This window comes from Melanotaenia boesemani, chromosome 15 (assembly GCF_017639745.1).
Source record: "Melanotaenia boesemani isolate fMelBoe1 chromosome 15, fMelBoe1.pri, whole genome shotgun sequence".
Lineage (NCBI taxonomy): Eukaryota > Metazoa > Chordata > Actinopteri > Atheriniformes > Melanotaeniidae > Melanotaenia > Melanotaenia boesemani.
The window spans coordinates 7,758,390-7,785,090 of NC_055696.1; the positions used below are offsets into that span (position 1 = coordinate 7,758,390).

Here is a 26,701-nt window from a genome sequence, read left to right on the forward strand (position 1 = left end):
TAAGAGGAAGAGAATGTCAGTTAGATCAGTCAAACCCCACAGACCCACTATCGGGAACCTAACCCCTGGTTCGGGACAGGTAACTATTCTCCACCTAATCTTTCCCTGATACTGGGAGTCACAAGCCAGGACCACTTGATGTAACCTCAACAGGGATAATCACACAGTGTTGTTTCACCTTTGGCTCAGGGAAGGAAGTGGATTCCCTGCTCTGCTTATCCCCTCCCATTATAACCACCTGCACCAACTCGCTCAGCTACTACCAATGTGGCTTATTTCCTATATAAGGAAATTGTTCCTAACGAGCTGCCCTGTTGTGCAGACAGGGCCCTCTACACAAACACTAATCCACTGCATCGATCAAATTAAAGATTGGTTGTTTCAGAACTTCCTTCAGTTAAATGAAGACAAAACTAAAATAATAGTTTTTGGAGCAAGTCAGTACTCAGCTTTAAACAGCTAAGTTAAAAACTAACAACCAAGTCAGAAATTTGGGAGTTGTCATGGACTCAGACTTGAATTTTAGCAGTTATATTAAGACAGTTGTGAAGTCAGTCTATTATCACTTAAAGAACACATCGAGGATTAAAGGACTGATGTCTCAGCAGGATTTAGAAAAACTGGGCATTTATCTTTAGTAGACTGGACTACTGTAATGCTGTCCTCACAGGTCTCCCTAAAAAGTCCATCACTCAGCTGCAGTTTGTCCAGAACTCTGCTGCTCGAGTCCTCACCAAGAACATTAAGTAAAGCAAACAGTGCAATACAAGCCTTGACATAAAAATTGGAATTACGTTACGCTGATGTACAGCTGATGTAAGAGGTATGCACAGTCCCAAAAGCCAATTTATACTCTGTTTATATATGTAAGGCAAGGCAGTTTATTTGTATAGCACATTTCATGTACAGGACAATTCAAAGTGCTTTACATAAAACAAAGGCATTACAGATATTTAGAAATAGTAAAAGGCATCAAAACATAATCACAATAAAATAATAAATTACATTAAAATTATTTAAAAGCAGGATATGTAAATAGATATATCGGCTTCAAATGTCACTGCCCTGACGCTCCTAAGTGTCCCTTATGTTGGCATGATTGTTAGGCAATATATCCACCAGAGGGCAGGGCAGAGTTCACCTCCAAGTTTTGACGTCAGTTTCAGACAATAGCAAACGGCAACGGTTGAGAAAATAATAATAACGTACATTCTCAGAATATACATAAAAAGCGACTTAGATGTTTTGGTCTTTACAACCATTAAATACATCGCAACTTTTGTTTTCCTTGTGTTGCACATCAGCTACACTGCTTAACACTGCACAAGTGGTTTCTGGTGGTACTACTTCATTTGCTCCATAAGGCAAGGGCCCTAAAAACAATCAGGCTTTTAATCTGAATACTTGTGTCCATGTAAACGCGGCTAGTGTTAGGGGCAGGGGTGACTTTTTCAAGCCTTGAATACTTTTTACTCTTTCATTGAACATTTCTATTAGACAAGCCCTAAAATAAATTTAAAAAACTTTGCAAACTTTGTAAATTTTAATAATTAAGAAGGGAACACGATTCACATTATTTTGTTTTTAACATCTTGAACATGTGTTAAACTGCTATAGTCTTTCTCGTTTCAACACAAATCTGTATGTTTGTCCATGAATCTTGTGTATCAGTGCTCCAGTTCATCTCACTTTCTCATCTTCACAGACACCAGTTTTATATTAACCATTAATCATAACTGACCTAATCAACAACATACAGATGATTGAAGGGGTAAATGGACCCTTGGGCCAGAGAAAAGACATTATATCCACCTGTGGTAGGAGAGGCTTCTTTGCTTTGTGTGTAGTTTATTAGGAAGTAAAATAATAAAATCAGTTGTTTTTAAAGTTCATCCCACAAAGAGAATCACTGGATATTGCATGTTTAGAAACTTGCATCTAGAGGGACATAGTTGATTTAATCAACATGGATATAAATCAGTGACTAAAGAAAATTTCATCAGGAGAGATTTTACATAAATTACTTTTTTCCCAATGCTAGAAGAGACCGGTCAGCATTGTATTTTCCTTCAAGAGTATCACACGATGGTTCTTGCAATATCAGATTGTGTACAGCAGAGGTGCGGAAATGGTGCAGCAATCCTTACCATGTGACACAAACAGTATCATCCTGATACTAGAATAATAAAATAAGGATATCAAGAAAAAAGCAATGAGTGTCTACAACTTCAGGATAATTTAGAAATATTGTTAAGATTACCAAATTTATGTGAAATGCTGAACTCTGAATAAATAACTGAATTGAATTATTTTATTCTTAAGTCATGAAAAGTCACAGACACAATGAACAAATGAACAGCTTTTTTTAACTAACACAGTTGCAATGTTTCAAGTAATGTTGTCAGGCAAGATGCTAGGCGTGGTCTCCAATTTCATTAGTCTTCATTTATAACATGCTGGGCAGGGTTCATCAGGACGAGTTACAACTAAACTTGGATAAGCAGTCTAACTACACCTATAGTGTACATATGTATTTTCAGTATGTACACTGTCTGAAAAAGGGCATTGGGTGTAAGTGACAAGGCTAAAAAAATTAAGTCTGCGCAAATGTACCAAAAGCTGCAAATCCCTAAATGGCTACTTGAAACTGCTCCAACACAAAGCCAATCCTCACTGACTTCACACATCATTTATTTGTGCAGTCAGTTCTGACATTTGGTCATGAATACACTGAAGTCATTGGGAGAATAGCAATAGGATGAGCTTGCTTCATGCTACAAAAGTGATTTAGTGAAAAAAGCTTTTAGTTGGAAAAGATTAATCTAACCAAGTAATTATTGCAAATTCAAATGGTGCAGTTATATAAAATATAACAAGATGCTCTAGTTTTTATTAAAAGGGATTATCAGTAACTGAGAGTTATTTTATCAGGTGAAATTGTGGGCAGTTAAATTAGTGTATTCTCATTAGTATAATAGATATTAGCAAGAAGTCCGGAGTCCATAGTTTTATATAGAGTTCTGCCTGTGTGCTTTGTATGCAAAGGCCAAGGATGATTTAAAACTAATGTAAATTGACTAATTTGTTTGTAAGGCAATTGCTGATCAACATTAAACTAAACATAATGTTATTTTATCAGCTGTCCAGATAGCATTTAATCTCCTATTTGCTCATAGATTTAAAAGGGGTAAATAATTAGAACTTAAAACCAAAGGACTTAAAAAATATGAGAGAAACTTTTAAATGCTTTTTTCAGTGTCTAAAAGGGGAACATATCATAGATACTAACTAAAAATGAGATGCTATCCCATGGGACATGAAGATTATTTTATGTTACCTCTTGTCCACTTAACTTTTGTTTATCTTACTTATTTGGTATGTTATGGTATGTTGAAAATGTAACTAAATACATTTTTGACAGCTAACATAAATCAAGGCATGGTAACTTTTTAAATTATTTCATTAACATATTTTTATTATTCAAAACAATGAGATTAATGTCATAAATGTTCCTATACCCTGCTTATCTGTCACTCATGTGTGACAACAATACATTTGTCTATTCTACTGAAAAAAAAAAAAAAAAACAGAAAAAAACCTATGTTGTATAGCAGCCACTCACATTTTCCATTAAAATGTCAGCAGTTGAATTCATAAATAAACTCCTAAAACAGGGTTATAAATTTCTGGGCCTATGAGGGTCATTCAGGTTTTCAACGTGTCTGTGGGATCCATATAATTTGAGTCTTGTGTGTTGGAGCAGGGAAACATTAAAAAGTTGCAAGACTGCGGCCTTCGTAGGACCAAATTGAGTAGCCCTGTCCTTAACCGTTCAAGCTGATATCAGAAATATTTGCAGGTATGTTATTGTCTCCATCAATATTTGGATGTATTATGTTATAAGAATACAACTTTGTATAGATGTTTTCAGAGTTAGAAGGTCATTTTCATGATGTTGGTGATCCTTTGACAGTTCATCTAAACTGTTATGATATTTTTATTTTTAGGGAAATACTTCAAAAATATTACATTAATATGACTTTTGGAGCTTGGATATTTGGATTATGACATTAATATTCTTTTCACTTTGTCTTAATCTTCCCTACATTTATTTTTTAACACTTATTGAATGTATTCTCTCTGGCCTTGCAGTGGCAGAGTAGAAGTTTTTGGGGGGTGATGCATGGTCTCAATTATTCTAATTGGCCTTCTTTGCTTCTACTGTGAGGTGTGTGCATAAATGCTAAGGTTGGCAGGTTACCATGCCTCCTGGTAGTAGTATGTTGCAGAGTTTTAAAAGTGGAATTACAACAGATTAAAGCCAAATATAAAGCCATATATATTAATTTGTGTGTTCAGTTTTCATGCCATGTTGTTAACATGCCCTAACATAAATTAATATTGGAAACATCTGTCTCAGTTGCAGGTTGGGCTTGGAGCTGATTTTCAGTTCATAGCATGTCATCATGTTAATGTAAGATGAAGACCATGGTAGGCATTTGTCCTCCTGAGCATTGGTATTTGTCATGAAAAGCATATTATAACCATGATGACATAAGCATGTAGCACAGCTGTGTGGTGTTTGGAGACTGTTGCTTCAAATATTGTTTGTGCTGGACTAGGTTAAAATCTCATCTTACGTTTCTTTGTACATTTTATTAATTAATTTTAAATGTGATTGTCCACGGGCCTGTAAATATATAGTTATGCAGTTTGTTCTTAACGAGCAGTAAATACACAGAAACGCCACCTGGTTCCTGTGAGTTTCAGAGAACTTTACTTTAAGGGTGAGCCTTGCTACTTAGTTAAACAAAAGGGCCTCCATGTTCGTCCTCTAGATAAACACACTTTCCCTGAGAAAACACGGACACAGTTACACTTTAACCTGCCCAGGGAGGCCTCAGCTACATCCTCCTGGACAGTTTAGATCGGACTGGGCTATAGTTCAGACCTGCAGTGAGAATCATGCGCTGCACGTGAAACCATGCAGGCCTGTCAGACAATGGAGCCTTTGACAGCAATACCCCCCATCCCCCACCCCTGTCTCTTTTCCCCCCCTTCCCAGTCCGCAGTACAGTCAGCACACTGTCTCTTCAGGGCTTGGATGTCACTCCCCATCTCTGTTGTGCTCCCCTAGAGCTGACCAGCTGGCTTTTAGGCTCTGGGATCTGAAAGCAGCAGCTCACTGGAGATACAGTCAAAGTTCAGCGCAGATTAGCCAGCAGCAACCTAGCTCTAGCAAGTCCAAGCTGTTCCTGCATAAATAACCTGATAACACTGGTCACTTCAGACAAACTGAACTGACCCATCCCAAATAATCTTTTCTTTGGTCTGATATCTAAGTCCTACAAAGGGGTATTTTTTACATTAACTTTGACTGTTGATGCTTAAATTAGTGGGATTTTATTAGAACTACATATAAAATATGTTTTTTACAATCTGTATTTTCATGTATGAAATGTACTAAAGAAATTAATTCAATAATTTTTGTAAAGGCAAAATGCAAACAATTAAAAGGACTTCAACAAGGATTATGTTGTCTACAAGTAGACATTCTGACTGGGGTTCAGCAAATTATCTACATTATAGGTGAGCTGTTGATTAGATTTAGGTCATATGGAGATATTTTCAGGAGTAACAAAATGGTTTCCTCAATAACTGGGCATGTAAAGCATAAAAGAAGTAATAAGCACACAGTATAGTGGTGTGCCTTTTGTTAGTGGATAAACAAAATCTTTAGTTTACTTTGGGGCCATCATGACAACTACAGTTTACATACAGTGAGAATCAAGTAGTTACTTAATTTTCACAGCCTGAACAGCATATGAAATAATAAATAAGGGATTATTATCTCTGAAGATAATTCAAGCAATATTTTCATCTGACGGTGTAGTTATGCAGAGCTGCCACCTCCCCCAGGCGCAGCAGCAGTCATGTAAACAGACAGCGCTCTGGAGGAATGCTGGACTCTATGACCTCCCGCCCTGAGTGCTGTTACAGTGCACTGAGTTCAGCTGAAACAGCCCGCCCCATGCTGCGCCTCCCCAGAGCTCCGCCTCACCATACCCCAGCCTGAGGCCCCTCAGGGTGGAAAAAAACACACCTCTTTCACCAAACGCCACAGCTTCGTCACATACACATACATGAATAGACACACACTTGCACGTATTGACTGACAAGTGCTCCTTTTCTTTGCCACCTTTACACAGCTGTCAGGGCAGCGAGTTCTTATAGTTTTGGCTGTTTCATGCTACCTTTGTTTGAGATATCTTCAGCATCAGTTTCATATGTTTTTCTTTTGCTCGATAATTATGTTTTTCTTTTTCTTTCTTTTAGGAAAAACTTATTTTGATTAAATATTAAGTAGTTGTTATTTTCTTCATGAAAACAGAATTTACGTTAATTGTAAATAACATCTCTGGTGGTAAGGCCGCTCTTTATTCTAATTCATTATTTTATTACTTGTTGGTTAGAATAATTTATAGTACAGCTTGTTATAGTAGGTAATGAGCTTGGAAAAGGCATAGTGAAGTGTCATGCAGACACTGCCATCTGCTGGATTACAGAATGAGGAGAAAGAGCAGGTCAACGAGGATGGATGCTTTAAGACACTGTTTTTTGAAATCACAGACTCACACGTGACAAAATACAGTTAAAGGTAAAGATAAGACTGACTCAAAATCAGTCAATGACTAAAGTTCACACTGCTTCTATAACAGTTGCATGCCTGCTATAATTCCACTTACATTTCATAAAGTGAGCAAGTCATCTCACTGAAGGCCTGTTTAAAACATGGCATGAAGTTGAGCTGCAACTGCTTACAAATGATGGAATATGAATCTTGAGTGGATTTTATGACTAACTGAAGAACAGCACACTATCAGTTTTCTGCAATTCACCATGATATACACGAGGGCCTTTACACATGTAGTGTTTGTGCACACAACTAGACATGTGCATAAGCACACACACTGAGGTACATGCACATATAATGTGCACACACATACACACAAGAACAGATAGCTGTTGTCTGAGGAAACGAAGAGCTGTCTGGTGCCATAGCAACCATTGCGGATATACCACCCTTCTCGAACAAGAGAGAAAAAAAAAAAGCAGAAGTGGCAATGACATCTGTCTGTCTGTCTGACTTGCATTAAACAGTTAGTTAAAACTGAGGTTATGGTGACATCAAGGAATTTATTAATCCATCATCCATGAAGCTAAATAGCAGCACTTCAGTAGGAAAGAGGGAGAGCATACACTGATTGCAAAGGAGAGAAAGAGGAAAAGGGCTGTGACGACTCTCTGGGGCATGTCTGTCTGTTGTGAGCACACTTTGCCTAAAAACACAGACACTGCTGCAGTCTGCATCAGCCTTCCTTCTACCACTGTGACTCCTATTTGAACTGCATTCTCATATGTAATTCTGGCCCATATAACAGGTTACATAACACTCTGTGCCAAATCCTAACCTCAATCTACAAAACAGCTACTCTTCATCTGATCTCAATATTAGACTCCAACTCAGCACTGATGTATGTAAAGCACTAGAACAAATCAAAAAGTCAGTATCAAACAGTTGTGTTATTAGCCAGCATTTGTCAAGTTGGGCAAATATCTCTGCAATATATGATTTGTTCATCATTCTCCTTTCCCCCTCTCAGGTGACTGTAAGAACTTCTCTTGCGGAATGGAGAGCACCTACCATGTTCCACTGGTAAGCTGAATGCTCACAGAGCTTTATTTCCTCAGCAGCCTGCAGGTAGAAGCCACACCTACTACTGTGTGTTAAGACAGATAGTGTAATATTAACAGCTTCACTGTTGGAGGAAAACCCCTTTTCATTATTCTTATCTGTGCAATTTGGTGTGCTGTAATAAAGGGAGATATTTTTGATGGCCAGTTCACCTCAGTACCACATTATGAGAGCAAGAGTCTGCGTATGTCTATGTTTTTGTTTTGTCTGTGTGGTGGTGCTGCTCTTTGTCTGTTTAAAGAGGACAGCACGAAGTGACTCACAGCACAGACATGAACCAAATCTTTTTTCTTTCTTTCTTCTTTTTTATTTTTTGTTTTTTTTTTATCTTAGTGTCGTTGTGATGTCAATGTGCGATGCCTGCCAATTTTGCTAATGCTGTTGAGCTTTGAAGCACTACTCTGAAGTGAGCTTGGAGCTTTTTAGTGTGTCCGTACAGTTTCAAAAGGTTGAATAAGAGATAGACCATGACTTTACTTAAAGCAGGGGATCATAGATTAAAAATGAACATGACTCTTGTGCTATTTTGAATAGGTACTTCTGTTTTAGTGATTAAAAATGAAGTAAAGTTGAACAGCTTTTTTCCTTGAAATATTTCATCCTCAAATGACCTAGTTTTACTATTTTGCTGCCACATCCACAACCCTAAAAGTTGGAAGAAACACTCCTCTAAATAAGTTTAAATAAATAAATTTGTCAATATACGTGTGTGTGTGTGTGTGTGTGTGTGCGTGTGTGTGTGTGTGTATTGGAGCAGTGGAGTGGCCATCTTCCACCTTGAAGATTGGTGGTTTGATCCCCACCCAGTGCATCAATGTGTCAAAGTGTCCTTGCTCAATATGGATATGTTCATCAGTTTGTAAATGTCAGGGAAAAAAAACCTTGCATTCTGTTTTTAGAGTAGATGTATTTAATAAGGAGTGCTGTATGAGTGCCTGTGTTCAGGGGTGAATGAGAAACACATGTATAATGCTTTACAAAACCTAGTGAAAGTTATAAAGGTGCCACACAAGTGTGCTGCTTTTATCCATTTTTCTTGTTCAGGCCTGCGACACTTTCCAAAAACATTTGATTAGATTAACCCCCTCCTCCTCTAATAAATGCTGTATGTTAATAAGATGTTGAGTTTGGTGGGTGTGCTTTAAGTTCAGAGTTCAGTGACTTTGGGAGAAAAACTGGTCATGAATCCTCAGTAGTGCATGTTTTGATGGACCTGTAGCGTTTTCCAAAGGGCATCTTTTCAAACAGATGATGCGGAGGATGGGATGCACATTTGAGGATGCTCTGTGTCTTTTGCAAGCAACAGAAGGTGTAGATGTCATCCAAGGCAGGTAGCTGTTGGTTGATGATGCTTTGTGCAGTGTTTTTTTTTTTTTTTTTTTTTTTTGTCTTTTTGTCTGCTGCAGAGCTGCTGCTGTACCAGACCAGGATGTGATGATGCTCTTTAAGGAGCAATGGTAAAAAGATGTTAAATAGCTGGCACAGCAAAGCTTTTACTTTTTTGTAATATTGCCAATCCCATCAACATATCTAAAAAAATATTCTGGCATTGAGGACACCAAAAGGTTAAAAGTTTCCTGTGTTACCAAGCAACAAAAAATCTTAAAGTTTGGAACAGAACATAGTTGTTCCAAATTCTTTTTTCGTTTTTCTTTTTTCTTTTTTTCTTTCTTTTAAATTCTCTTCACGTTCTATATTAGGCACAGTTTATCACTGCAGATAAGCCAGTCCAGTGCCCATCCCTCTTCTTCCTCAGCCATTGATTTGTAACGTTTACAGAATATGGTTTTGAGTTATTCTGTTAGAAATAAGTGTCTGATGTAGGCAGCATTTGTTCCTGTAAAATCTTTCTGAATTTTCCTGTGCTGCCATCACAATAATGTAAATGAGTTTTGTCGAAAGCATTGATACAACCTCATGCCATCTCTTAGTCTGGCTTTTGGACTTGTAGCAGACAATAGTGTGGATGGTCCTTCTTATCTTTAATTCTAAAGCACTGGCAACCATTTCATTAACAAACAAACAAACAAAAAAGCTTGAGTATCCATTCATCTGACTAGAATACTTGTTTCCACTGTGTGATGGTCCATCTGATATGTCTAGGGTTAACCCAGAGAAGTCGATACTGCCTCTGGACAAGTTTTTCATAAGGCTTCTTTTTTCCACAGTAACATTTCAAGTGGCATTTGTGAATGCAGCTCTACACAAAGTGTTGCATTCACTAATGTCTAATAAAAGATTCTCAGAGTAATCCCCAACCTTCGTGGTCATATCAGCTATTGATGAATAATGGTTCTATATGTGGTGGTGTCTGTGGAATCAAAGATTATGAATATCTGACTAAGGCATTGTCCTATTTACACTCAAATTCCTCATGATTCCTTGACTTGTTTAGTCTTATGCACTGTAGAAGGAGAAATATATCTTTTTCTGAAGGACATTGTCTTCAAATACAGTGCGACACTCTTTCAACCGCTTTTAAAATAATGTCTTACAACAATGAAAAACATTTAGTTGCTTTACTGTCCACACGCTGGTTCTCTGTTACCTGGGGTGACCCAGAATTCCTCTGTCTCAGCTTAGAATTGCTGTCTCACTTGTCTGCTTGCCTACTCAACAACACCCTGGCCCGAGGAGGAGGGTGTTTTGCAGGGGGTGGGGTTGAGTGGTGGATCATCAGCCAATTACACTTCTTGTTTTGACAGCACTGAAGCGTCTTGACACCTGAATTCAACCAATCACAGAGTACTGCAGCAAAGAAAGCAGCAGAAGTAATAAAAGAAAAAGAGAGAGAGAAGAATAAATAGTGTGGAATTTTTTTTCCAAAGGGGTGTCTGTACTCCTCTGCTTTCATGAGCAAAAGCAAAATAATAAATGGAACGAATAGTTCATAGATGTAATTACACATTAGTACAGTGTTTAAAATACTATACTTGAAGTTGTCCAACTACACATTGAAAGTACCAGTAGTTAATCAGCATAATTTCAAAGGCATTGTCCCAGTCTCAGCATTGCCACAAACAGAGGTTCCTTATTGGATGACTGATCTCGTTGCTTTGTAATGACATATTCTTTCTTCAATGTTGAGAAAAAAACAAAGATACAAAATAGATCAGAAATGTTGTTTTCTGTTGGAAAAAAACAGTCATTTTCTTGTTCACTGATTAATTTTACTGTTTAATTTCAGCTGAATTGTCAGTCAAATCATTTTAATTTTATAACAGAAAAATGTCGCACATAATGAATATGGATAAAAAGGCATTTACTTAGACAAGGTCAGCATAGCACCAATCTGAGCATCTTGTTAGGAAGAAGAAACACATATTCTTGTCAGGGCTATTGTGAATCTCGTTAGATAAAATACAGTACCCTCATTATCTCATATAAACGGAGTGCCTCATTGTAACTGTACACCACCCTGTAAAAACTCAGCCTCTGTAAATTCTTCAGGAATCAAGCGAAGAGATGGCTTGTCAGCTTTAGTGTTCGTCAAGTCTTTCACAGCAGAATAATAGCCTGTTACCTCGTCTGACACAGTGTGGCAGTACCGTCTTAACAGCTGCAGACACATGCCAAATATCAGTGGCCAGCCAGTAGACGACCTCTCTATTAGCGTGCACTTTACTGGACATGTCCCCATTCACGTAGTTCACATAACAAGTGAGTCAACAATATTCATGGAGAGTATAGATAATATGTCACAATGTTTTACAGTTTCTCATAGTTGATTGTTTAGATGATTTTTTTTTCTAACCAAATGGACATCAAATTATTATTTTATTTAGTCTTTTTTTTAAGCCAAAATAATTTTCTTCTGTGAGGCAGGAAGATTTATTAATAATTGTAAGAACTCAGTAACATTTGATACTTACATTTGATAGACATTTTAAAAGTATAAGGTGCAACTATAGATTGTACAGTTCCAGTGGTTGCTTGAGAAGTAGTCCCTGTCACAAGGCATAAACATTTCTAAATACTCTTGATATTTATGTTGCTATTGTCACACAACTATCAGCATTATCATGTCAAACAAACTAATATATTACTTTTACATAGTTTTATTATTATCTCCTAAAACCAACTAAGTTTTCACATTTTAGTTTAATTATCATGTCATTTGAAAAAATATATCAAATAATCAAAGCCTCTGTGGAAAGTTTAGCCAACTGTTATAAAAACACATGAATAAATTTAGGTGTAGATCAGAATGGAAGGAGGCTTTAGAAATAAAGGAGGTAATTCCTTTTCCAATTTCCTCGTGTACTACATAGCTCAATGAAAATGCATGGATAATGCCATATTTTGTTTGTGATTGTGCTGATGATGATAATGATGTTTAAAATTTAGAAATGTTTCATTGTATTGTCCAGAAAATATGTTATTTTTATTATTGCTATTGAAAGAATCCCTTTAAACTGTTAGAGAACTCTAAAATTGTGAATGGTATAATTTGGTATTTTTTATTATTTACTATATTAAGCTTACTATATTTTAATAAATTTTTGCTGGAAGGGTTAAAAAAAACCCTTAAATGATTAAATTGCTGCAGTGAAATGGTTTGTCCCTATAGACCTCTTCTGCAACTTAAGTCTGTAACTCATGTATATTACAGAGAACAACTTAGACATTTTGGAGAACTCCATATTTCTAATTTTTGCACTTGTTGAAATTTATTTTTCTCTCACTGCTCTGTATCTTTGCACAACTCTGAGAGAGGTTGATTAAAATGAAAGAACCACAAATATTTTATGTTTCAATTAGGATATTTTAATTTTAACTTTAGTTTCTCAATTAAATGTTTATAATTTAATTTCCAAAAATTTTATGGTTAACAAAACAGTCTATATGGGAACAGGTTTAAAAGAAAACACTATCTATATGATGTAAAATGAAAATCAGGTGGATTTCTCTGTGTTTTTGTACCGTGGTTGAGTCCAATGACTGCATCACTACACAGGGTTGTGTGTGCAGTTCTGTTATTTTTCTGTGCGTAAGTGAGTTAGAAAAGCTGAGGAGGATTAAACTCGGAGTGGACTTGTTAGAACTGGATTATTGAACAGTGGCATGCAAAAGTTTTGGCACGTTTGGACAAAACTTTTTTTTCAGTTTGAATTAATAAGTGAATAAGATATCATTTGTCCAAAAGCTTTATTTTAAACATATTGTTGATATGTCATGCAGAGTAGAGGGAAACTGTTCAAAGCAAAATCTGGCCACCGTGCATGATCAGTACTAACAACCCTTTTGGCAACATCTCAGTTTATAGCTCCCGGTCTTATGTACTCAGATTTTTTGGAATTTCCTCCCAGTTTTTAGGCAGATTAAAGGTCAGTGTTCTATGAGGGCCAAGGCAAAACCTGCCATTTGAATCTCTTCACGTTGAACATCATTACATTGAGCAATCAGACCAATTAGAATAAAAATGCATCACATGAACATGTCAGCTGATCCAGTGCTTCGATCGGAAAGATTTTTCAGTCTGATTAAGAGTTGTGGTTTAAAAGTTTTCACGATCGAATCAGCAGTAAAAAAATTAAAAAAATAAATATGTTTAAACGATTCCAATCACTTCTGTGGTGGAGTTTCTGCGCATGCTTGAACCACATGGGGGTTACGTAATGTAATGAGTTTCAATGGCGGCAGCAAAACAGAACGGGACTGTGGCAGATATAGTGGTTTTGTCAAGAATTGAAAGAATTAATGATTGTTGAGCATCTTGATGTTCAAAAGGTTAAAAATAAAATAAAAGAAAACCCTTCTTCTTTCAAACTAGTATAGTACACAGTAGGAAACACCTCCCAAGGTGGAGGAGAAAGAGAGGGCTAAGATCCTGTGGGACTTTCAGATACAGACCAACAAAATGATGGTGGCCAACCAACCCAACATTGTGATCATGGATATGCAGCAAAGGAAAACCGTAGTGATTGATGTAGCCATCCCAACAATGGAAATATCAGGAAAAAGGAGCACGAGAAACTGGAAATATACCAAGAACTCAGGGAAGAACTGGAGAAAGCCTGGAAGGTGAAGGCAACAGTAGTACCAGTGGTCATTGAAGCACTGGGGGCCATGTGTCCCACACTGGGAAGTGGCTCCAACAGATACCTGGAGAAACATCAGAAATTTCCATCCAGAAGAATGCAGTGTTATGTTATGAGATATAAGAACCCATAGCTGCTGAGTCTTGGGACAAGGTTTAAAAAGTCAGTGCATTTATAAAGCTTTGACATGTGCATCAACTGGCCTAATAATAATGATGATAATTCTGAATAATGACTAATGTTTCATCTGTAAAAATCTCATTTCCTCTTTCAATGTATAATCTCAAGTAAAAGATAATTTGGTGTAGGGTGCTACAATTTTTGCAAGCTACAGTCAATTACAAATACACACGTCTGTCTTTCAGATTGTGAACTATTTGTGTGTGTATGTGTGTGTGGTCGAGGATTCAGTTTTTGTAGTGGAAATGTGGTTGAGTGACCCGTTTGTTTCATTTACTGACATGTGAAAGTGCACTGAGTCATCAGACAAACACAGGAAACCACAGAAGAGTCTACACACCCTTATGCTGTAAGATTACCCATGCTTGATTTACTTGATTTCTGAAATTGATGACTTTTTTTTGTGCTTTTCATGACTTTCCACTGTTCTGAATCATGTCTTGTGTGGTATTGGGAAGACACACCCTAAACATTGTGCAATTCATTACTTTTGAAACAAAAGGCTTTCTGTAGCGAGACAAACATGGTTGAATCATTCTTCTGATCTACTGACCTTAATATGAAGTATCTGCTCTTTTGAAATCTGACCCTAGATTTTAGACAAGTTATAGGTCCATTTTGTTCTTTGAATAGTGGTAACTAAATGAACATGTATGAAGAGGAATTATTACAGAAGTGTGAGGTGATTTTTTCTTGTTTATTTTCTTTTTTCTTTTTTTTTATTGTTCTTACATTGGAAAAAAACAAATTATTTAAGGGTACATTTAAAAAAGTGGTGCTGTTTTATTATCTTGGACTAGACAGGCCTGTGTTTACACTGTATGTAAGTGTTGAATTATGTGTTGTTTGTAACTTTTATGTTGCCAGTTCATAGTTTCTTTCAGTTTCATTAAGCCCTAAAATTCTATTGTGACCTTAGTTTGACCTACAGGATTTTCTGAAAGCTCGGTATTTGTGCAACAGAAGAAATATATTGACCATGAATAAAAAATAGTTCACAACCTCCCCTAATATCGTCACTGTGGAAGTGACACAAGGATTAAAATCTGTCAGACAGCCAAGAATTATGGGTGTTAACAATGATGGAGGCAAGAAATCTTTTTTAGTATTTGACCAGTCTGACAAGCGAGTGTTTGAGCCTATGTACACAAATGTCAGTTTATGTACTCTTATTACATTTTCGTGTATATATTTGTATAGCCTACCATTTATATAATAATGATTTACATGAGGAGTCTTTTAGAGTCTTTCTCCAAGCTTGTTTCTAAGAAGCAGCTTTAAGCAGTTGCCTCTGTGGTCTGTGAAGACATCTTTTCCATACAAGGTCATTCGCTCGCAATTCTTTTCACTCTTTTTCTAACACACACTCACCACAAGCAATAAGCAGGCATCATTCAAAAGCATTCGATTACAGACCAGATTTTGAGTGAAGCACACGAAAATGTAACCATAGTTATAACACTTAAATTTAAGAGATTCTTTTATTTGGTCCTTATTAATTGCCTATTTATTGAACCCCGAGAATTAGTAGAATAGATTTCTGTATTTTGTTGAGAATTAAGAAGTAAAAAGCAAGTCACATTCATGAAATGAAAAAGGTAAGGAATTATTTAGAAAAGGCTATTGATAGTTTGTCATGATTCACTGTTATTGTCAGACAAAGACTTGTTGTAAAAGTTAATTGCTATTTGTTTACTGTCTTTCTCTTTCTGACTAATTACTCCCATCTCATAGATTCATATCATTGGCTCTTTTATTCCTCCCCCACAGCAGACATGTGTAACGGTCTGGTAATGTCTGCGTAATGGTGGCTTTTTCCAAACAAGAGTTCTCTGCTAGTTGTTTATCAAAATGACTTGGTGACGCAGTTCCAGAGTGTGTCCAAAATGAAAAAGAGTAACTTGTTAGAGGTGAAAGGCGTGACCCCTGCCTGTAGACATTATGAGGATGCAGTGTCTATGACATCACCTTCAAATTTTGAAGGACAGTTTTCAAGGATCTGGGTTTGCTGACCCAAATATGGGGAACGGGGAGGAGGCCTGCTGTGACAAGCAATTTGAATTATTGTGACTTACTTTAGGAGGCCAAGAATCTTTCCACTCAACAAAGTCTGTAAAAACTAATTTCTGTCCCCACACATAACTCTGTTCAGTATTTAACAATATGATGGGTGAATATGTGTTAATGTATAGTGGCCTTCATCAAAATTAATTTGAGCTACTCTTTATTTGGGAAATTTTACCTTTTATGACTTAATTCATTTAGATACTTAATCAGATGTTTACCATTTGTCGTTTGTGGGGACAGTGTCATTCTGTTGTGGTGTTAATCACCAAATATGAACAAGTAATCACCAGGGCTGGAAAATATTCAGGTTTTATGTGGCCAGCTACATCCTGAATCTGCAGAACTATGGTCCTGTGAATTGGCGCTGTACAGTGTTAAGCATCTATTTGGCCTGTGTTTGATATTAAACATATTGATATTAAACATAAAACTACAATAAAATTTTGTGGTAAATTTCTTCTGCTAACACAGAGTATTGACTTTTCATGAATCAGAATTGTGTACTTCAAACACTGTAGCCTACAGCTGCTCTACTGAACTTTGGTGACCCCTAATGAAGGCTCTTTCAGCATCTGTCTTGCATCCTGTCTCTTCTCTTAAGCTCTCTCCAGCCAGTAAATGGCAGTCTGATGCTGAATCTGGTCTTATCATTTTTCTTCCATTTTCTCTCTTTCTTGTCATTGCTTTCTCCGATAATACCCTCTTAAGCTTTTTTTTTTTTTTTTTGCTGAATCAGCAATGTTGCTCATTGGTGATGCCATAAAGCAAAGCTTGGCTTTCACATGAAGCCCCAGGTTGGAAAAAAAAAAGTTGTGAAGTTTCGTTTCTGAGCCTCAGGACATTGCAAGGCAATGACGATGTACAGGGATGTGCACAATGAGTGTCAGTGTGCCATCAAAATAAATCAGAAGTACAGCATTTAAGATTGGAAAACCAATGTTGCTTTAATGCTTATTTGCATTAGATTCTGCAGTTATTGAGGTTAATGGCTACTGGAGCAACCATTTTCTTTGAAGGCTAACAGTAATCTTTTCACATAATACTATCTTGCAATAGGGCTGCAACTAATGACTATTCTGATGGTCGATTAGTCACCGACTATTAAAACGACTAGTCGACCAATCGGATTATGTATCCCATGATTATTATATATGGATCTTATTTCACTTTCAGCTTTGAAATCTTGCATGAGGTTGTTAAGTAAGTCTGACATGCTACCTATTTAAATGTTCAGGCATTCCAGACGTACTTCCATGGTACACAAGGGCCGCTTTACAAATCTCACATGTATTTAATTTATTTTGTAAGTTTAACGTGAAGTTATCCCAGACTTTTAACGTTCTCCGCCGCGGTTTTCCTCCCTGGTCTGCCACCATATTTTCCCCCTGGCGGACTTTATGGCGCATGTGCAACTATCAGCAGAGATAAAAAAAAGAAGAATGTGTCTCACTCTATATTTTTTTCCCCTCTTTGCGCATGTGCATTATGCAACTCTCAGCAGAGATAGGATTAGAAGACGATGTCTCACTCTGTAGTTTTTTTTTTTTGCCGACAATAGTCGACGGCTAAATTTGTTGTCGACTATTTTTATTGTCGACTATTGTCGACTAATCGTTGCAGCCCTATCTTGCAATATGTAGTGCAGTTGCACAAGCTTTTTGGTTGATTCACTGAGATATTCAATGCAAATCACATTGTGGCACAAATATTTCAGATAACACTTTAGCAGACAAATTAAGATTCAGTCACAGCTTAAACATACAGTACTTTTCACACAGATGGAATAGTTTCTCCCTCAAACGCTTGTTGGCTGCTTTGACTGCGTATGTCCTTCAGCAGTAATTACAGCCAAATAGAGCAACCACACAGTGTTTAGAATGGCATGCATAGTTAAAAATATTTTTGGGGTTTTATTAACTGACAGCTCTGACAGCGCACAAACTGTGGTGTACTTATATATCACATTTTATCTACACAACATCCAAAGTGCCCCTTTACCATACAAGTGCTGTCAGCAAACTTTTACCAGATGTCTGGTTGGGTATTTGAAACTCTTCTTGGCAGAATTGTTTTTGAATGGCTGCTTCTTCAACTCAGCCTTGATGTATGTTGTGTCATTTACTGCTGTAACATCTAACCGTGTCTGAGTTTCAGCTGTCTAACTCATGGTTTAAAGCTATCACCACTGTGTTTATTATCTCACTTCTACTTATTTAAATATTTGGTCAATAAAAGCATTTACATGAATAGCAGTTTTTTTGCCCATTGGGCTGTTTCTATGGAGACATTATGTTGAAGCATTTTAAGTAATGTAACACAAAGACCATTCCTTTCATAGTCCTGTTTAGGTTATCAGAAAGTACTGACTGAATAATGATTCATGGCCACATTAAGTCTCCTTTACTATACATCCTTCTTATAATCTTTGTGTATATTCAATGCCTTCTTCATCAATAATCATCAAAATGCATGGAATTTGGGTTTCTCAGTTCTGTGTAATTGTTTTTTTTATTTTTACTAAAGAACTTGCATTACTGCATATTGTAAAATTTCTAATTACACATAAGCATGTAATGCTTTAAAAGTAAAGGTATACTTATGTCTACATAGTAGTTGGTTGTTACTTACTCGAAGTATGGCTTTATTTGGATTAAAGCAATCAAAAATGCTGTTTACATGGCAGTGTCTTATTCAAGGCAATGTCTTAATTGAGTTAAGTTTAAAAATATTGCAGTGCATGTAAACATAAGTCGTTCTAGCCAAACAAATCAATCGTAGTCTCATCTGACCATAAAACCTTCCCTCATAAGTATTTTTATTTGTCCATAAAATCAGTTGGAAACTTTAGTCTAGCTTGAAGGTGTCAGTTTTTGAAGTACAACTTCCTTTTGTTACAGCAAGCCAGTGAACATATAAACTCTAGACAAAAGTTAATAGCAGGACTGTTCTTCGGTGGTTCCTGAATTGTTCCTGACCATTCTAACCAATTTCCCGTCAGCTGATTCTGACTATTTTGAGTCATCTTCTAGACTAAAGAAGTGGCCACAACTACAGTAACTTGTACTTACATACAAACATTTGAGCTGGTGATGACGGGATTACCGAAGTTAAAAATCAGCTCCAAGTAACATCCTAACTTGTATGAATCTAGTTTTCTCTCTAAGATCTGCTCAATAAGCATGTTGGATTTTCCTATTGTTTCTAATGACCCTATAAATTGTTGGACTTGTCCCAATGGTTTTTTTTTATTCAGATAACTGCTGCCTTTTTATGCTGGCACAGAAAAGCTACCATCTTCTGGCCCTAAAAAAAATTAACATGTCAAATAATGGAAAACCCAGTTCATGTGCAATATTGCTTTGACATTCAAGTCTATGATTACTTTATGTAAAGTTTAGACTGGAGCTGAACATGTTTGCTGAAATTTTTCTGTGGACTATCATTTGACAGTTGAAATCTATCTATTAGCCCCCCCTGGCACCAGTCTTGTGGCCATGCACACCATTTAATGGGAATTAGAAATCCTGAGACGCTGTTAATCACCACAGTCATTCACATTCCACATAGACTCTAGTCTGCTCTGGACCTCTATGGCTGGGGAAGGGGCATGGTCTAGGGGAAGCTGGGCCAGTGCTATTGGACCCGATGGTCTTTAATTAGAGGCAGAGCTTGGCAGGGACTGATGGAGGAGAAAGGCTCTCAGGATGTTAGTCTTGGGTGAGAGGGTTCACACACAAAACACTGGCTTTTCATCACTGCATGACTCACTCAATTTGTGTGTGAAGTATAGTGTATATATGGATGTGTTCGTGTGTGTGTGTGTGTATAAGGTAGAGAAAGTGAGAAAACGTGTGAGTGTTCTTTGTACGTTTGTGTGTGTGTGTGTGTGTGTGTGCATGAGTTCCTTACCTCATTGCTCAGGCATTCCCGAAGAGAAAGTGGTGTGAAGTGAAAGAGCGGCTCTCACTGTGTGGTTATTCATGGATTGGGCCCCCATGAGCTGGTCAGGGCTCCAGTGTTCACAGACAAAGCCTCTCCAGCAGGACCCAGACACACTCACACAGTAAAGGGAGCAACAGAAGGAGAGGAACGCAAGAGAGGGGGAGAAAGGTAATGAGGGGAGAGTAAATGGAGAGGGGGCAAGAAGGCGGGGGTAAAAGAAGAATATCTGCGTGGCAGCACCCTCTTTCTTCTAATAGTGCAGGTGTGACAGGTTGTCATTCATAAAAGACCAACTCCAACCTGCTGCGTTACAATCTGGAGTTGTTCATGAAAATAATCTAAATTCACACTTATCTTTCTGAATGTTGTTACAAATTATAGATTGTTCTAACAGAAATATTTATGTTTGTCTCACCTGTACTATAACTTTGAAGTACGCTAACCACCCTTCACTAATCTCCACCTTTGTTCTTTTTTTTTTTCCCCTTCACTGCCGGCTGAGTCCAGACTGAGTCCACAAATCCGGCCTACTCTATCCTCCTGGAGAACAGGCTCCTCCCTCTCTCTTTACACGAGCCAGTCTTCTCTCTCTCTTCCTGCCCTCTCTACTCCCTCCTGCATTAAGCCAGCAGCTGGAGCTCTTAGATTTCTATGAGAGTTTATTCCACTTGGCCGTACCGTCACTGTTCCCCCTGCCTGGCCCCTTCCCTAGATCGGGTAGCCTGGTTCAGTGTGTCCTTAAACAACCCGTGTGCATGTACAGGAAAGGGGCCCCACAATGGGGAGGCCCATCTCTAATCCTTAGTTTTTCAAAAGAAACTTGCACTCAGAAGTCTCTATACTGACTTCTTTATCAAAATCGTTATTCCAGCATTTTAGTAATGACAATATAAAAGTAATGTATCAGATATCATATGGCTGTATGGCATGTAATATGTAATAGCTAATGTAAAGAATGTGGATTGTAATAGGCCATGAGTTTTTACATAGACCCAGATTGTCCTACTGCAGGACAATATTTAAATCACTTCTAAACTAAATGTTAAATTAATTGTGTGAACTAATTAAAGTAAAACAAATAGCATCTTTTGTTTGGATTTGATTTGCAAGTATTTTGGAAGCAATTGTACTCATTTGATTTAATCTACCTTACTGTAAGTAAAACATGCTGATTTAGTTTAAATTTTGATTGTAGTTTAATATGAATTATCTTTTGATTGTGAATGAAGATCATGCTTTGAGCATTGTTTTCGTTCATGTCAAATCTCAGTCAGTCCAATTTATGTAACTACTTAAAACTGAATTTCTTTGATCATGGATGTAAATAAAAATATGAATGTTAAGTAACTGCAGGTAGATAGTTAGGTGGAGGAGCACTTGCATGGTGTAAATGAGGAAACGCTTAGTTTGATATGTTCTGCTAAGCTCAGGAAAAAAACTGACTCCTTGAAACTCAGAAAAGTTAGAAACCACTTTTACATTCTCAATATTGAACTAATCACTGCAGATTACTTTAAAATAGTGTCATTATGACAGAAAAACTACCACAGTCAGTCTTTTATACTTTAAACTGGACTGTAAATAATTGGCTGTTGAATATGACGATGATCTAGCACAGTAGAAGTCTTCTTATGTGGCCTCAAAATCCCTTTGACCTCAGATCCTCTGAAATCCCCCATGAGCAAGAGGCCGCAACCATGGCATCTGCCAGCAGTGTCAGGAGTGGTAAGCTATGTCTGAGTCACACCTAGACAGATGCTCTGTACGATGAAGTCTCAGCAGTGAAACCACCCCATGTTCACTCCCTCTGAAAGTCTCATGGGCAAGATGAGTCATTAATTGTTGATCCTGACTGGTTGGGTTTGGCTCTAGGCTGCACAAAATTATGTGAAGTGAGTATTTTACATAATTTGGGTTGCTGCTGCATGGAGATTTTATTTGGTGTCATGAAATTTGTGACTCACTGTAAAACATGAAAGTTTGAGTCTACATCCAAGCTATTTACAGTTTGCTCCAGTGTGGGCCACTGAAAGATGCCGTTTTAGAGGTGGTAACATCAGTATTTGAGATTGTTGTGTGAGATCTTACACTGGAGTCAAAAGTCTGTCGCTGAGGCTAATTCGGTATTCAGAGAAACATACAGTAATAACACACCCTGGACTCTCTTTCAGGCCCACAAATATACTGTTGTTCTTGTTGAGGTGCATATTATTCCATATGTGATTTAGTCCAGTGTTTTGTCTCAGTTGGGACAAGCACTGAATGAAGCACTGAATATTAAATTGCTTTAATATTTGATCAATGCCATGTAGCACAGAAAAGATTTATACAAAAAATATTTTGTGCCTTTTTCTTCGGCATTATTTCTTGCTCTGAAGAGCATTCAATGTATGATGAAAAGTTTTATCTTAACAGGAAATGTTTTTGGTCTGATAATACATTCACTCACTTTTATTCTCTGGCGTTTAACACCGCGTGAGTTGTGTGGTCCTCTGTGTCTTTTTATTTAGTTTTATTCATTTTTTACTTTTTATTTAACTTATTTTATCTTTATATATATATATATATATTTAAATCAGTACTGTTGATGTGCAGCACTTTGGAGACTTTCTCTTTGTTTTTAAAATGTGCTATATATTTAAAGTGGATTGGATTGGATTGGACTGGATAAATACAGATGTCAGATATAGGATGAAAGGTTTTGTTTAATCATTCTGTTCTGCAGTCGAGGCCAAGACTGACTTGTACTCTTATTGGATGGTATAGGATCAAACAAGTTGTCAAATATTAAGCGTACATGCACAACTGGACTCTTGAGGAAGGCATTCCACATACTCTTTCGGTAAGTGAGTTTGTTTGTCGTCTTGTGTGCAGAGGTGCGTGTAAACATGCTTAAGTTTGATGAACATAGGTGAAGCTATTGGTCTCCATCCTGTGTGCTCTGAAATCTCCTTTGCTGCAGACAGTCTGGGGTGCAGAGATGGTGTGGGGGGTGGGGAGGTGGGCAGCGGACATGGCGGCAGACCAGAATCAATTGGCAGTGTAATGAGATGGCCTGGTGCCAGGTAACCATGGAGCTACCCTCTTTGCCTGTCTACAAGTGCAGAGTTCAAAATGAAACTGAATGAATGAGAGAGCCAGGAGGGTGGGGAAGGAGGGCAGGGAAATAAGGGTCTGAAACGGCAGGAGTGGAGGCTGAGAGAAAGAAAGAAAGAAATGTCAAAAGAGGAGGGTGGTTGATGAGGCACTGTGAACTATTTCTAAGCTCTGCTGTAAAATCTAACTTGAGCCCCCCTTTTTTTTTTTTTTTTTTTTGAGGAATGGAAGATGAAGGGGGTAAAATCCAACCAAAATGAATATCTGGTATTACTGTTTCTGTCCACAGTTTGTTTCTGTACACTGCCAGATTAAAGTAGACATTTAGAGAAAAAAGTTAAAACAAATAAAGAAAATCAGATTCTCTATTTTGTTCCTTGATGTCCATGTTGAGTTGCTTCCCTGGCAGTTCTGAAGGAATTGCTTTTAATGTCCTTGCACATCTCTGCATTTCCTTTTCCCCCTCCTTGACCCCACACTCTTCCTCCTGTCATGGAAGATGTGTTAATATTGAGGATTTGCTGCATTCATAAAGTGATTAGTACTAGCCACCGGATGCTGCAGATTTATTTAACTGAAGTAATTAGTACTGTAATTACATCTTTTTTTCACAGTGTTACCCCTGCTATTTCATTGTGTTTGCTTTTTAACTTCTAGAAGCAAAATAAAGAAGCAGGATGCTGTAATGAATAGGTTTAAGTTTGTCTGATTTACACAGTTTTATGTTATCAAACATTCCAGTACAGCCCAAAACCACTTAACCTTAAAATTTTCTCTTCAAGTCTATTTTAAAGTTCTTATACCAGTAAAATAGAAAATATAGCATTTCAAAAGTTCAGTCTGTCAAGAATAAACCAGAAAAAAACACACACACACACACACACACACACACACACACACACACACACATATATATATGTGTATATATATGTATATTATTTATTGTTTCTTTTTATGTATTTATTGTTATATATGTGAGATAAATAGATATGAACTAATACTATTTTTGTTAATAATAAATAAATAACTTTTTGGCAGAGCAATTCTCAGAAACCTCTGAAGTAAGTATGTTGTATGTTCTAGATAAAATGTTCTCTACAATAATAAAGTCAAAATCGTCACCACCTGCAAAAAGTGGCCAAACCTGGTTGAGACAGGCAGAGCTAAGCACGAATCAACAGCTAGCCAGACTTGGTTTCAGATTGCTTTTGGTTTTGTGGTATTTTTTCCTGTGGAGGAGCAAGTCAGTGATAAGCATTTGCTGAACACACATATTAGATGCTGTATGCGTTATGAGCATTAGATTGAGAGTTCCACTTATCCTGATATGACCTTTGCTTGAAGCTGTGCTATGTTTTCCAATAAGCAGTATTTAGAGGAAGGGAGCTTATGGTCTCCAGCACAGTCTGTCTGTGTTCAGCAGTGGACTTCATGGCCTGTGAAAAATGTTCAGGCGCTATCTACTTAAACAGCCTAGACTTTAAGACTTCTGATTGTACACTGACAGGGAGACGAGACAGTGGGCCAAGATGTCTGTGGTGTGGATTAATGGGAAGGACTGGAGAGAGGGTGCCGCAGTTGTGCGTGAGCAGAATATTTGATGGAGTAAGCAAGAGGAGGGAACAATGACGGACAAGCAACTGGAAGAGATGGGTTAGATGAAAGGGGGGCAAAGAGATAAAAATGGACTGAAACATCAAGAAACAAAGACGTAAAAGAGTGACTGAAAATGTTCAGTAAATAATACAGCTGCTGTGTGGTGTCATCAACCGGAGCTTTATCACGCTCTCTTGTCCAAGTGCACGCTACAGTGAAGCTTTAAAATATTAATTCTTCTGCAGTGGCTTGATTTGGGATAAAATCTTCATGACATTCTTCCTCACAAAAATCTAATGCATACCTCAGTCAATACCAATGCATAGATAATGCTAAATATAATCCACTATAGAAGAAAGCCCTGACACAGAGTGAACAAAACAAGTAAATGTGATGATAATTAGTTGGGCTTTATCATCCACCTATATTGTGTATTTGTTAACATTTACATCTAATAAAAGGTAACTGACATTAGTTACATCACTAATTCAAGTTAATTTGAGCTATACTCTAGGCAGTAATGTATATAAGTAATTACTTAGAAATTATTATGTGAATTTATTTTTGTTTTTCTATTTCCATCTCCAGCAGACAGATGAGTACCATACCATACCACTTTATTTATAAAGCACATTAAAAAAAAGCAGCAAAACTGAGATAAGGCATGTACACAGTAAAAAGAAAAGCCCAAATAGTCTAAAAGAGATCAAATACATAAATAAAAAGCATATCTTAGTGTCTACTTTCAAATCAAGTGAACAGCTCAACAACAAAAGCATTTTAGTTTGCTAAAATCAAATGAGTTTGATTTTAATATTTTTATGGTCATGAATGTGTGAAATTTAGAATTGTGATTTGGCAAAATAACTTCTGTGATATTATAATTAAAATGTACCCTCTATACCCCAAATAAATCCCCAGGGTTATATGATTAGGCTTTGTGAGTGTGTCTTTCATATACTACATACGTCTTATATCCCTCTCCACATGTATGTTTTACAGACTTTATACTTTTAAGCATGAGTTGATGTCACAGATGTTACTGAAGATTTAAGGTATTTGTCCAAGTTATTCGGATAATCACTCAGACAAGCTGGACTGTGGGTGGTTGTTTCATGTTTTGACTGCTGGAGCCAAACAATCAGCCATTTGCAGGCACTGCAAATGGCTGATGCCAAACTTTGTAGCGACTGAGGAAATGATTATGATTTTATTTATTTATTATATTACTTTTTTAATTGTCTTCAGACAGGAATCCTGTCTGGAATTGCTGGACCACAATTGTATTTGATAAAGCATATTCTAGTAAGAAGTTACTGGGGTTTAGTAATTAGAATAAATGATGGTATGCAGTAATTAGTGTATTTTAAAAACTTTATGTAATAGAAACACAAGCACACAAATGTTGCTCCATATCTTAAAGGGAAATTTGTTTCATCTAGACCTAATAGGTTAAGCAATTTTCACATTTTTTAAAAATTAATTAAATCAATCATCCTACATATAGTAATACCCATGTTGTGATACACTATTATGGATAAATTTACACATTTATTGTTTATTATTCCAAGGGCAAAAATTACAATTGGAGTGAAAATAGTTTTTTTTTTTTCATCATGTGGCAAAAAACTAATAAAAACAAACAAACACAAAATAAATAATGTGTATCATAGTCCTGAATGTTTATCAGAGTTATATATTCAGCTCATGACAAGGAAATGTAAAGGCATTATAACTAATTTTATCTGATTTATATAGGACTGTTATTTGAATGAGATTAAATTCTTGTAGCTTGTTGAAGCTTTGCTCTAACAAGAGAACATACCTTAAAGAGGGCATGAAGGAAAAACAGAAAATAGAGGCTGCCTTCCACAGCATTTTTTTTATTGTACTCCACAAGCTGTAGTGATACCACAATATTAATGATGAAGTATATTTTAAGACCAGTGAAGAAAGAGAAATACAAGAGGGTTGTTATCAGCTGACATTACTTGAAAGGTCAGCTTGTTCCAGTGAGACAGTT

At 36.9% G+C, this 26,701-nt stretch overlaps 1 long non-coding RNA gene across 1 annotated transcript in view; it reads left to right on the plus strand.

Moving 5' to 3' along the window:
• The window catches only part of LOC121654459, a 43,688-nt gene that overhangs the window by 13,218 nt on the left and 3,769 nt on the right, over positions 1-26,701 (plus strand). The window contains exon 2 of the long non-coding RNA XR_006012953.1: positions 7,665-7,717. This is a non-coding gene — a long non-coding RNA (uncharacterized LOC121654459). The remainder of the gene's footprint in view (positions 1-7,664; positions 7,718-26,701) is intronic.